This window comes from Felis catus, chromosome D3 (genome assembly GCF_018350175.1).
Source record: "Felis catus isolate Fca126 chromosome D3, F.catus_Fca126_mat1.0, whole genome shotgun sequence".
NCBI classification, from domain to species: domain Eukaryota; kingdom Metazoa; phylum Chordata; class Mammalia; order Carnivora; family Felidae; genus Felis; species Felis catus.
This window is the reverse complement of record NC_058379.1, coordinates 18,628,791-18,641,978: the sequence shown is the minus strand read 5'-3', so window position 1 is coordinate 18,641,978 and position 13,188 is coordinate 18,628,791. Positions and strand designations below refer to the sequence as shown.

Sequence of the window (13,188 nt, the reverse complement as noted above, 5' to 3'; positions counted from 1 at the left end):
CCCCATCTGCATTATTCCCCGACAGCACCCTCCTTCGCTTTCCCTCCCCAGCGCTGATTACTGTCGGCAACTCCCTGGGCCCTTGTGGGTTGACTTGTTTCTCTTCTGTCTCCCAGTCTAGATTGTCAGCTCTGGGGAGGTGGTGGGGAGGACTCTTTGTCATCATCGGTACTGGATCGCCAGCACGTTGCATAATCACTTGCACAGAGTAGGTTCTATGTCGTTATTTTGCTGACAGAATTGGGGAAGGTTCAAGATGCCTGGGGAGTTGGGAGAGCAGCCAGAAGGTGGTGGGGTCCCTTCCACCTGGCAGAACCCAAGAGAATCTGGGAACCGTTAAACCCCGGAGAGGGAAGGCCCGTGCTCAAAGTCATGCAGCAGGTTTGGGCCCGAGGTGGGACTTGAACCCAGAGCCCTCTCGGGGCATACGGTTTCATTTGAGGCTCATCTCACACGCCAGCTGTGTGTTGAGGAGGATTCTGAGGCCTCCTCACCCAGGCTCAGGAGGGAAAGAGGGCTGTGCTGCCATCGATTAGTGACGTCTGCCGAGTCTGGGGTTAGCTGTTGGGGAACAAGCAGCGCAGGGGCTATTCCTATGAAGGGGGAGTGTTGAAAGAGCACTGGATTGGGAGTCCCGGGTTTTGTTCCTTCAATCAGCACCACCATCTTATCATGTGACCCCTCTAGACAAGTCAGGCAGCTTCCCTGGGCTCAACTGAGAGTTGGGACTCTACCTACCCTGGCCCTGCCTATCTCAAGGAAGGACTACAATGAGAAAACAGATATAACATTTCCAAAAGTCTAATGGACTCTGTACACAGAATCAATGATTATTATTGTAAAACAAAGTGACAACAATAGTAATAATTCCCCACTACGGACCAGGCACTGCCCCAGGTACTTTTCATACATGATCTGTAAACCTCGCAGCAAAGCCCATGAAGGGGAACCGCTGGCTTGTGTTAGAGACGTGGACCCTGAGGCTGGCGTCAGCGGTCTTGCTGGAGGTGGCAGAGAGCTCCTGGGTGGGCGGCACCGGGATTCGAACCCTGATGGGTCTGTGTGATAGGTTTCTGCCTTAGCCGGAGGCCTGAACAAACAGGAAGCAGCGACCGGATGTGGACGAGATCCCCCACGACCCCCCGCAAGGTCGATCTCTGCTCTTCTGACCAGCTGGGCCTGGTCCTCCCAGGCTCTGAGTGGCAGGGAGATTTCCAGGGGATTAAACACAGCCCGCCCCGCCCCCCCTCTGGCCTGGAAAGGCCACCAGGCCCTCCCAACCCCGCCTGGCAGATCTCCTTTTGTACAAAAAGTTATTGACTTATCAAGGTTAAAATACATTCAGTGCAGGCCAATAAAACAGGGATACCGCCGCATCCCGGCTGTCATGTGTAGCCTGGTTTTCATGGCAACGGGCTCTCTTCTGCACATGAAACGGTTCAGTTGTGCAAAGTTCAGGCGTTACATAAACAGGGAGTTAACAACAGCGGCAGAAATCAATGTCTGGCCAGGCATGGCCTGGGGAGATAGCATTGATTGGGCCTCACGTTGTCGATAGGCCAGGTGCCTGCTTCCTGCCCGGTGGCCTTGGGCTCCCTCCCATAGCCCCACCCCGGCTCAGACCCAGAGAGCTCCAGAAAGGTGCCTCCACCCTTGCCCCAGAGCCCCTTCCTGGCGGGGATCCAGCAGGGAGGGGATCTGCTAAGCTGTCTGCAGCTGTTTTGTAAACCATTATATTGCTCCGAGATGCCATTCCCTTGCCTCAAAATAAGTTCACGCCATTGTTAATAGAAAAAGCAGTCCTTTGCCTATTGAACCACCCCCGTGACAAGGAACAATCCCACTGCCTCTATGTTTAGCCATAAAAACCACCCATTTGTCAAGACGTGCCCCAATCGGGTCAAATAGATCAGGACATGAAACCAAACTGGCTGTGTAACTTTCACTAAGTCACTTCACCTCTCTGAGCCTTGGCTTCCTGTTTTCTGAAATGCAAGAATAACAGCACGAACTTCCTGGGCGTAGGGGGGAAGAAACAGCTTTGGGTCTGTGCCGGGAAGCTGGCCCTCTTGTGTTTCTCTTCTACTATAGATCCCAGCAGACACCTAGATGAGGCAGAAAAAGACCCCAGGGGACTAGGAAGTGATGCTTGGGCTCATATCCCAGCTCCACTGCTAGCTGTGTGACCTTAGGCAAGTCACTTTACCACCCTGAGCCTTGGCCTTCCTTCCCTTCATGCAGTATGGGGAAAGTGCCTTCGCAAGAGCGAAGAAGAACAAATGAGCTCAATGTTCTGGGCGCGCAGAAGGTGCCTTGGAAAGATTTCTCAAATCAGATCCTTCCTCCAGTGTTCCAATATCAGATCTACCCACCCTCATAAAATGGAAGATCTCATGGGACTTCTCTCGGGAAAGGAAGGGTTTCAGAGGAAAGAGTTAGCCATTCCATTTCCTGGAAGGTTCTTACGGACAGGGACCTAGTCCTGTTCATCTTTGTATGGTCAATGCTTGGTACAGAGCCCAGGTCTATGGTAAGATGTCAATACGTGTTTATTGAACAAAGGTAAACTCCTCTAGAGAGCCGACTAGACCTTCTCTATCCGGCCTGGGATACAAAGGGATGGGGACAAGGGGACGGCGAGGATGACTTAGGATGGGTTTGGGGGTGCTTCTAGCCCCACCGTATGGCACAGACAGCCAACTCACTGGCTGAAACTCATACCTCCTTCCACGGAGTGGAGTGGATGCTGGGAAGCAGAGCCCAGCGGGAGGATGAAGCTCAGGGCTACATTTTCAGGCATGGCTGAACGAGTAGCTTTTGCCAGTGAAATGTGAGCAAGCCAAGTGTAGGAAGTGATTATGCCTCTTGTATACAGTTTTCTCTTCTGCCCCGAGGCAGACGATGGACCTTTCCAGGGCGGAGCAGGGCCAAAAGAGGGATGGAGCCTGGGGCCCTAAATCACTGGTGGAGGAAAGTTGCCCACTTGTTGACCAACAGCACGAGCTTTGGACTGTTATATGAGAACTGAACGTTTGCTGAGTTGCACCATTACGACGCCAGGGTCTGTTTGTTACAGCTGCTGTGTTGCTGTTACAGATTCACAGGACTTCCCAGGAAGGACTCAGAACACCTCCCTCCCCCTCCTCTCCCCCAAACACATAGCCACCAGTACAGTCCTCTCCAAGTCACGGAATTTTACAGAGCTGAGAGGGGACCCGTATTTAATAAAGCAAGTACAGTAAAATATTAATGGTAGAACCCAACTAGTGGATATTTATGTGTTCACTGTAAATGTCTTTCGACTTTGCTGTCTGTTTGAAATGCTTCATAATAAAACGATCGAAAAAATATCTATTCTTATATTTTCAAAATCTTTCTAGGAACCTTACGGTTTTAGGAAGATATGTCAGGGACTACTAGTTTTTTTTGGGGGGAGGTGCAGAGAGAACTCCGGGGTCCACACTCCCCCCTCTGCCCCACCCACTTCAACTACAGCACGACCATATCGGAGTTCAGCATGTGATTTAATTTGAACAAAAGTTTTCCAGTGTTCCAGTCATAAAAGCCTGAAAACTGAGTTCAACCCTCTCGTGTTGTAGATGGGGAAACTGAGTTTGAGAGAGACGGTGTAACTCCAGGTTACACAGTGAGCCAGTAGCTGGACTGGAAATGAAACCCAGGTCTCCTGGTCCCCAGGATGGAGTCGTTCTCCATGGCTTCCTGGAGGTTCTCGGTGGGGGTGGGGGTGCTCCACCCTGGGGGCTACTTGGACGCAAAGGGGCGGGTGGGGCACCAGGCAGGACTCCTTCACGTCCTGCACCCTCCAGCTAGAGCCCTCTGCCTTTGGCGGTCTTATATGTTGGGTTCCAAGGTATTTGACCAAACGCTCTGCAGGGAGGGAGTGACTGCGTGGGAGGTGGCGGAGGTGGGCACTGGAGAGGACTTCAGCAGGTCCAAGAGTTTTCTGGAGTGGGACCCTCCCCCTGCCCCCCAGCACCACCCCCTTCTCTCTAGCTGCAGTGAGAAGATGGATGGGAGGAGGCAGGGCTGGAACAGACCAGTCAGGAATGATGGATTTAGGCCCCGACCAGAAGCCCCCAGGGTCATCTGGAGCCACGGGCAGAGGTGAGAGGTCATCCAGCCAGGCAGGTGGGTCAGTAAGGGACAGGGATAGGGAGTCAACTTAGGGGTCTGAGGGCTAGTAATGGAAGGGGTGGGGTATACTCTAACCCTGGCACTCCTCTAGTATAGCTGCCTCATTCATTCATTCATTCATTCATTCTACTATTCCTGTGTGCCCAGCCTGGGCTGGGCACCAGAGTTCCAGGATAAATGGGCACCGTTCCTGCAGGGAGAGGGGCAGGAGGGAAATGAACAGCGTCACCTCACCCCACCAATGATCGGTCACACGCCTTGGGCAGTTCCCATCGTCCCCCCGAGCTTCAGTTTCCCCATCTGGAAAAGGAGGAGAACCTCGGTTCCAAACCGACGACGTGTGTGATGCACGTGGCACAGAGCTTCGCGTGGAGACGTGGCGACTCCCTTCCCCAGACTTCCAATTAGGAGAAAAGAAAAGGGTCACGTTGCCCGACCTGGACTGTTTCGGGGAAGACGAGCACGAGTTCAAATCTTGACGCGGTGTAGCAGCTGTGGGGCGGTGGGCCATGCTCCTCTGCGGAATAAGCATGGTAATCATAGGTGACTGCCTTGCCTGATGGTTATGAGGTTTCAGTGAGGTAATATATGAAAGCATAGGGGCACCTGGTTGGCTCAGTCGGTGGAGCCTGCAACTTCTGATCTCAGGGCTGTGTGTTCAAGCCCCACGCTGGGCATGGAGCCTACTTTAAAAAAAATATATGGGGCGCCAGGGTGGCTCAGTCGGTTAAGCGTCCGACTTCGGCTCAGGTCATGATCTCACGGTCCGTGAGTTCGAGCCCCACATCAGGCTCTGGGCTGATGGCTCGGAGCCTGGAGCCTGTTTCCGATTCTGTGTCTCCCTCTCTCTGACCCTCTCCCGTCCATGCTCTGTCTCTCTCTGTCTCAAAAATAAATAAACGTTAAAAAAAATTAAAATATATATATAATAAATATAAATATAAATATAAATATAGGCACCTGGGTGGTTCAGTTGGTTAAGGGTCCAGCTTCTATTCAGTTCATGATCTCACAGTTTGTGAGTTTGAGTCCCACATCGGGTTCCTCTCTCCTCAGCACAGAGCCTGCTTCAGATCCCCTGTCTCCCTCTCTCTCCTCTCTCTCTCTCTCTCTCTCTCTGCCCCTCCCCTGCTCAAAAGCATGCTTTCTCTCCCTCTCACAAATAAACATTTAAAATAAATAAATGTATATACAATATACATATATATACGTGTGCAAACACACATATAAATATATAAAGAAGAGTGCCTGGCCCCCAGCTAACACTCAAGTCAATGTTAACCTTTGCTGTCAGTGGTATGATGGACCCTGAGTCTACCAGAGCGGTAAGAACACCATCGTGAATATTACCCTAGTGCTACAGGAGAGCTTGCAGACCATCTGAACCTAGTCTGGTGCGTATACGCCAACCCTGGCCCATCCGGAGGGAAAGCCTGGAGCTCTGGCTTGGATTGGCTTTGCCACTCCCTGCAGGCTCAAAGAGAACAGTGCTGCAATTGATTAGCAATGTCTGCTCGGGCAAGGGTGGGGACAGGGACAGGAGGCAGGCCTTCTATTAGCCATTCCCTCGCCGGCCCAAGCCCTCCCCTTGTACAGATAGGGAAACTAAGGCTCAGGGAAGACAACGAGACTCGCTCAAGGCCACACAGGCAGTCACAGACAGGGCTCCTGTGCCCGCCTTCCCGATTCCTCGATGGGCCCTGGTCTGTGTCATTTAATCCTGTGGAGAAAAGTCATTACTTCTCCATTACATTTCTCAGCCTGTTTTCTGGAAGGGAGTTAATTGATTTAAACTTTTCCAGGATGAGTCTCCCTCCTCCTCCCCTCCCCTGGGACCCCGATTCTATTATCGCTCTGCCTCTCGGAAATGAGTAGGTGGCATCTGTGAAGACAGGCACAGACGTCTCTAGGCAGGGCCTTGAAGCAGGTGTGAAGAGTGTGGACCTTGCCTGGGGCTGGGTCTTCTGGGGACCTCCACGTTTAATGACAGTAACTGCCAGGATTCAAGCGTGTGGTGTTCCTAATCCCGAGAGTGGTTACTAATTGTGTGCTAGGTGTGGCTCTGAGCGTTCATCAACTGGTCACATCCACCCGATTTACAGAAGGAGAAACCGAGGCACAGGGATGGTCCCAGAGCTGGGATTCAAACCCAAGACCGCCTGGCTCCGAATTCTTTGTTCTTTACGATTTATAATCACTGCCTCCTTGACTCTGTCAAAGCCCAGCCAACCCCAAATGCCCTTTCCGATTCTCCCTCCAGATCTGTGGGCTTGACTGCGGGGTGGTCACTGACACCCCACTTGATGGATATGGAAACTGAGGCCAAGCTGGGGGATGTGGGGACGGATCCCGAGTCACATGGCAAGTGGGCCAAGGCTCTGTCTTTGTCTGCCCCCGTGGGGAAGAAGCTGAGGCTCAGAGTACGGCTGGTGTGGCGATCTTCCTGGCTGATTCATCTTCCAAGCTGAAATATTTATTTATGCACCCCATTTAATCAGGATATGCCGTAATTAGCGGCAGATTTGTGCCTCCTGCCTGTGGTATTATTTATTTCGGGTTCTGGGCAGCCACTTCCCTGGGCCGAGTGTGCACTGGGCCTGGATTTCAATCAGATGGGGCCATGGCAGAGCTGTCCCGGGGGACCTCACGGCGGCAATGCCCCCCTCGGAATGATAAATGAGCCCGCAGACAGCAGAAATGCTGCCCAGCTGCTCTGGGGGGCTGGCGTGCGCAGGGTGGGGAAGGGATGTTCTCACCAGTCCCAGGATCCTGTCCCTGAGGCACTCCCCCTCCCCCAGTGCCAGACAATAGCCTGGCATCCCCAACCTCAGAAAGAAACAACCAAGAGAGACAGCTCCACGTGGGCCCCACTGCTGTCCTGCCTCTGGAATCCCAAGGCTGGAAGGAACTCGGAGGGGCCACCTGTCCCTATTGCTGTCTTAGTTCACGTTTTCATCTCGGCATCTCTTGGCCTTGACCGTGGGGAACGCGCTCCTCTCCTCGCAGCCCCCATGGTTGGGAAGTTCCTTCTGCTGTCTAACTTTAGTCAAGGGGAAAGCATTTGCGCCTCTGTCCCGCAGGTGATCCCATGAATGACACCCTCTGTCGCTGCCTAGAAGGAGGTGGAAGGCACAGGAAGGGTGGGGGAGGGTGGCAAGGGGTTCTTTGGATGCTAAAGGGAGTGGCACAGAAATAAAAGCTAACCTTTATTGTGCTAAGGCCTTTACCTGTGTTTGGGTGAGTTTCTTAACCTCTCGGGGCCTCTGTTTGCTCGACTGCGTCATGGGGATAATAGCAGGAGATACCTCCTCTGCTGCGAAGATTGAAAGAGTTAATCACTCAGCGTCCCTAAAAAGTACCTGACACACAGCAGGTGCTCAATAATCATGCACTGTTGTTATTATTTGGTGGTTGATTCTTACACGATCCCGGGCGCGTCAGATCCACACCATTTTACAGACGGGGAAACTGAAGCCAATGCCTTACCCACAAGATGGCCCTCACCATCCTCGTTTTCCAGATGGGGGAACCGGGGTCCGGGACCCCAGGGAGCCCCTCAAAGGCTGCCTCCTGCACGCTGAGGGCTCTGTGGGTGGTCCCCTCCCCCGCTTTGTCGCTTTGTCCTGGGACCCATCCAGAAGGAGGGGACATAGATACTGACCTCGCCGGGTGCTTTGGGAATCAAGCGAAGCCATCTATGGGAGGCACCCAGCATGAGCCTGTCAGGGAGAGAAGCCCGGACTAGGGTTGGAACCTCGTCCTCTGGCCACAGAGGAGCTGAGTCCTGAGGCTGGCTCACAGGGGCTCCAGAAGAGTGTTTCTTGGATTGTCAAATGATCATAGAGAAGCTGGCACAGCTCCCGGGGGGGGGGGGGGGGGGGGGGCGGGGGACGGGGGTGTCAATTGGGCCAGATGCCCACAGGGGGATCCCGTCGCGGCTGGCCTAGTTGGGACAGGGTTTTTGGCCGACCTTCCACCAGGGACTGCTGCTTCCAGGCCAACTGTCCTAATGAGGTCAGCGAGAGATGTGGCTGTAACAGGTGGGGGAGGAGGTGCGGGGGGACTGCGCTTGGGTCTCATGTTGCAGATAAGGAAACGGAGACTCAGTGAGGGGAGGTGATTTGCTGGGGGGCACAGTTTGTAAACCTTGGAGGCTCTGGGAGGGTCCCTGATGCCCACATCCACCAAGCTGGTCCAGATCCAAAGTGTCTTTGCTGTGTGGCCTTGAGGGAGTTACTCAACCTCTCTGAGCCTCCCTTGCCTCAGGTGTCATAACGGGAATACTACCTATGTGGGGATGGGCGTGGGGGGATTCTGGAAGTGAGCTGTTGCCCTGCTCTGCTCAGAGGATTCTGACCTTGAAACAGAACAAAGGAGTTTGGTGGGGGAGGTCCCTTCTGTGTCCCTTGTCATTTTTCCCAGGCTCTTCACTCTGCCTGAAATGCCCTTCCCCGCCCCCTTTCCAGGCTAACTTCTCCTCATGTTTGGGTCCCACCTCAATTGACACCTCCACCAGGAAGCCCTCTCACTGCCCCTCCTCCACATATGGGGTGAGTCTCACTTCTGCGCTCCCCCTAGCCTCTCCTTTGATCTCGCCTTCCTCACTGTTAGTTCCGTGGGGGCAGGCACCTGGATTATCTGGTTTGCACCGCAGATCTGGCATCCAGCATGGGGCCTGGGCACGTGGCAGGGGCTAATAAATGTTTGTCTGATGACTGACTCACTCACTGAATAACTGAATGAGGGAACCAGTTAACAGAACTCCCTGACATGCTTCTATGGCTTGAGTGCATGTCTCCCCCTAAAAAGCCATATGTTGAAAACCTAATGCCCAAGGTCACAGCATTGGGACGTGGGGACTTTGGGAGATGACAAGGTCCTGAAGGCAGAGCCTTTGGTAATGAGCTCCCTGCCCTTATAAAAGAAGCCCCAAGGGGCCCCTGGGTGGCTCAGTCGGTTAAGCGTCTGACTCTTGATTTCCGCTCAGGTCAAGATCTCGTGGTTCCTGAATTTGAGCCCCTTGCTGGGGAGTGCAGAGCCTGCTTGGGATTCTCTCTCTCTCTCTCTATCTCCCTCCTCTCTCTGCCCCTTCCCTGTTCTCTCTCTCACTCTCAAAAAAAAAAAAAAAAGAGACCCCCAAGAGCTCCCTCACCCCAACAGTCATGTGAGGACAAGTGAGAAGTCAGCGACCCTAAAGACAGCTCTCACCCCACCCTGCTGCCTCCCTGACATCCGACATCAAGCCTCCAAAACTGTGAGAAACAAATTTCTGTTGTTGATAAGCCTCCAAAGCCCTGGCATTTTGTTAACAGCAGCCCGAACCGACTACAACACATGCCCACCTCTCCTGGTTCCCAACCTCCACCCCTCTTTGCAGAGAACCAGGAAGCTGGCAGCTTGAGTGGCGACAGCTAAATTTGAATCCCCCATAATGGCAGCTGCACAGATGTAAAGCCAGGCTCTCAGCTCGGGGAGCTCATTTGCTTTCTCCAGAATGGCCCTGGTCAGGTAGGTGCTGCTGGGGAGAAGCCGGCTTTGGGCTGTTCACCTTTGGCGCCTACGGGAGCAGCAGAAAAGGCTGATCTGGAATCACGCAGGGCCTGTGTTCGAATTCCAGTCCTGGCACAAGTGAGCTGGGTGACCTCAGGTGAAGGCCTTCACCACCTTGGGCCATAGTTTTCTCATCTACGAAATGGAACTGTCATCCTGGAGCTGCTGTGCGTGCTTAGGCAAGACCCCAGGATGGGCGGGGGGGGGGGGGGGGGGATCCATGCGGGCATAGTCTGTCCCAGACTGGGCTTCCTCACCCAAGGGAGGGCCCAGGCATCAGCTCCCAGTGTGCTGCTTTGAGGGACCCTCACCATCTGCCAATCCTGTCCTTCTTTCCCCCTCCACGCAGATGCTCAGATCTCCCGATGGAAATTTCCACTGGGAGAAGGGCTGCAAGTATCTATGGTCATTTACTGAGCACCTACTGTGGCCCATCTGACTACACAGACAAGATCAATCAAAACTCCCTCCCAGCTGGGGCCGCATGGCATGGGGGCAGAAGGGGAAGTAATTTGGGGGGGGAGTAGGAGACAAAGAAAAGAAGCCCCCTGTAGAGACCACTGATGAGGTTTTTTGCTGTCTGGTTAACAGTAATAATCACCCAGGAAAGGTTTTAAGCCCTTACCAGGTGCCATGCCCACCAAGGCCTCCCAGCAACTGTCTTAGGACAGGTTCAAAATGTCTCTCCATTTTACAGATAAGGAAACCGAGGCTCAGAAAGGTGCGGTGGCGCTTTTGGAAGGCACCCAGCTTGGAAGTTACAGCGCTGTGATCTAAATCCTGGTAATGTCAAAGCTTATGCTCCTTGGCCAGGGGCCTTGTATGGAGATGATCAGGAAACGTTTGTTGATTGACTAAGGGAAGGAAGGAAGGAAGGAGAAATGGTTTAATGAATGAATGGCCAGCCAGCTCTAGGATGGCTACTGGGGGCTGGCAGAGCCTGGAGAGGAAACTCCAAATCCAACCCAGGCCCCTGCTGATCTCCCACAGGGCCTTGCCCCCCACAGGGTGGAGGTGGGTGGCCATCCGGTGGCAGAGAAGGGGTAGAGGCCCAACTCCCCCAGCCTCTGTCCTGCCCCCGAATGCTTGCACTGTTTGTGACTTATTGTTTAACTTTACAAGCTCCTTGGCTTTTATGAGGGTTATTTATAAAGCTCTGGGCTTTGATCCGCAGCATAAAAAAGCAAACTCCTGTGTCTGAAAATGTCACCGGGGATTAGGGAGCCTTTGAAGTCCCCTCCCTGCAGGCAGCACCCGCCCAGCTTCCCCTCCAGAGGGCCTCTAAGCCTGGGAGCCCTGCCCAGGGCCTAGGGGCCCTCCTTTGCGGTGCAAGTGGCCCCTGGCCAGACGACTGACAGGTTGGGGTCCCCTCCCCCCTGGAGCACTCCACCCAGCTGGGCACTGTTCCCAGCCCCAGTCAGGACTGAGCCTTCCTGATCTCCAGATGTTGGCAACATCTGTCTCTCACATTTATGGACAGCCAGAGGCTGCTATCTCGCATCCCTGAGCCCAGAACTGGGGACTGTGGGGGTTTAAAAAAATGGATTATTATTACCGGCTTATTAGGAGGGAGGGGGCAGGGAGTGTAAACAGGCAGGTAGGGTAGAAAGAACAGCTCTCAGTGTGGCAGGTGACTATCCCCTTCCTCCTAGCCCTGGGGTCTAGCCTTCCACCCTGCCTGCTCCATAGAGACCCCTCAATTGTTTCTCTCCTCTTCAGTCAGGTGACAGCTGGAGTGGTTCAGGCGAGCTCATGGCGGGGGGGGGGGGAACGGAGAGAGGGACACAGCAGACAGTCTAGAGAAGCAGCAATGTTTCCTGCTCCCCACCTGGTTCCCAGAAGGAGGAACGGGATGACTTGGCCTGGGGCCGTTCAGACATTCTCAGTGGCTTCAGTGTGTCCAGGGCTTTCTTCCCCCCCCCCCCTCTGTTTTTTGCAGGACCTTCAAGCACCTCGGTAGGAGATGGCCAGGGCAGGAGGTGAAGTCCCAGCTTGCACCTTCTCTGAGCTGTGTGATCTCCGGCAAGCCCTTGTCCTCTCTGAGCTGCCCTTGCCCAATTTCCAAAATGGGGAGGCCCATCCCACTCAGGGTGGTATAAGGACCTCATGAAGTCATTCCTGGGAGCATGGGGGGGATGCTTGGTAGCCCTGGAAGGAACCATCCTGGCTTCCTTCTCCAGACCCAGAGAAGCTGGGGCCCCAACCAAGAGCGTCCTCAGCCAAGGCCCTCTGTCTGGCTCTCTGCCCAACTTTCTCCCGGCTTTCTACCAGGGCGGTGGAGGCAGGGCCGTGTGAGCGGGTATGTGAACAGGTATGTGAGGAGCATGACCTGGTGAGTGATCAGACGAACTGTGGTCCACTCGTACCTTGGAGTACTCCTCAGCGATAGAAAGGAATGAAGCCCTGACACAAGCAACATGCCTGAACCTCAACACCAAACCCAGCCACTGTATGTTTGCACCTGCTATGCCATCTGCCTGCAAAGCTTCTTCCCTTACCCACCAACCCCCCACCCCCCCGACCCCTTTACCTGGCTAAACTCCCCCTCCACCTTTACAGCCAGACTCAAAAGACTAGGTATTGTGTGACGTGTATGAAATTCCAGAAAAGGCAAAAGGGTAGCGACAGAAAGCAGATGGAGGGTGGCCGGGGGTATGCCAAAGTGTAAGGATGGGAATGGAGCACAAAGGAGCAAGAGGGAAATTCTGGGGGTGATGGAAATGTTCCGTATCTTGATTGTGGTGTCGCTTACATGACTATATTCATTTATATACAAATTGTATGCATTTTTTTTTTTTTGAGAGAGAGAGTGCGCGCATGCATGCACACGAGCGGGGGAAGGGTAGAGGGAGAAAGAGAGAGAGAGAGAGAGAGAGAGAGAGAAAGAGAGAGAGAATCCCAAGAAAGTTCCACACTCAGTGCAGAGCCCAATGTGGGGCTCGATCCCACGGCCCTGTGAGCATGACCTGAGCTGAAATCAAGAGTCGGACGCTCAACGGACTGAGCCACGCAGGCGCCCCCAAGTTATATGCATTTGTATACTTTTGTACACTCACCCAGTTGCACGCTTATCGTCAGTGAATTTCGTTGTGCGGAAATCACATTGCCAGAAAGCGAAACAATTACAGTAAAAAAAAACCCACCAGCAAGTAGAAAACTAATCCTCCTGGAAGAACATGAGACTGAAAAGGAAACAAGCAAAACCCTCTCCTAAGTTCAATTCTTCTCTGCAGAAGCAACAATGTATTCATTCATGAAATCACTCAACTAATATTTAGTGACTATCTACTATGTTCCAAGCACCAGGGCAGTTACCCTTTTTAAAAAATTTTTTAAAATGTTTATTTTATTTTTAAGAGAGAGAGAGACAGAGCGCTAGTAGGGGAGGGGCAGAGAGAGAGGGAGACACAGAATCCGAAGCAGGCTCCAGGCTCCGAGCTGTCAGTACAGAGCCTAATGCGGGGCTCGAACTCACGAACCACG

The 13,188-nt window shown here is 53.3% G+C and overlaps 1 long non-coding RNA gene across 2 annotated transcripts in view; it reads right to left on the bottom strand.

The window, feature by feature from the left end:
* Positions 1-3,505: 3,505 nt before the first annotated feature.
* LOC111557281 overlaps positions 3,506-13,188 on the bottom strand; it is a 38,703-nt gene continuing 29,020 nt past the window's right edge. For both annotated transcript variants that reach the window (XR_002737220.2, XR_002737221.2), the window contains one exon: positions 3,506-4,672. This is a non-coding gene — a long non-coding RNA (uncharacterized LOC111557281). The remainder of the gene's footprint in view (positions 4,673-13,188) is intronic.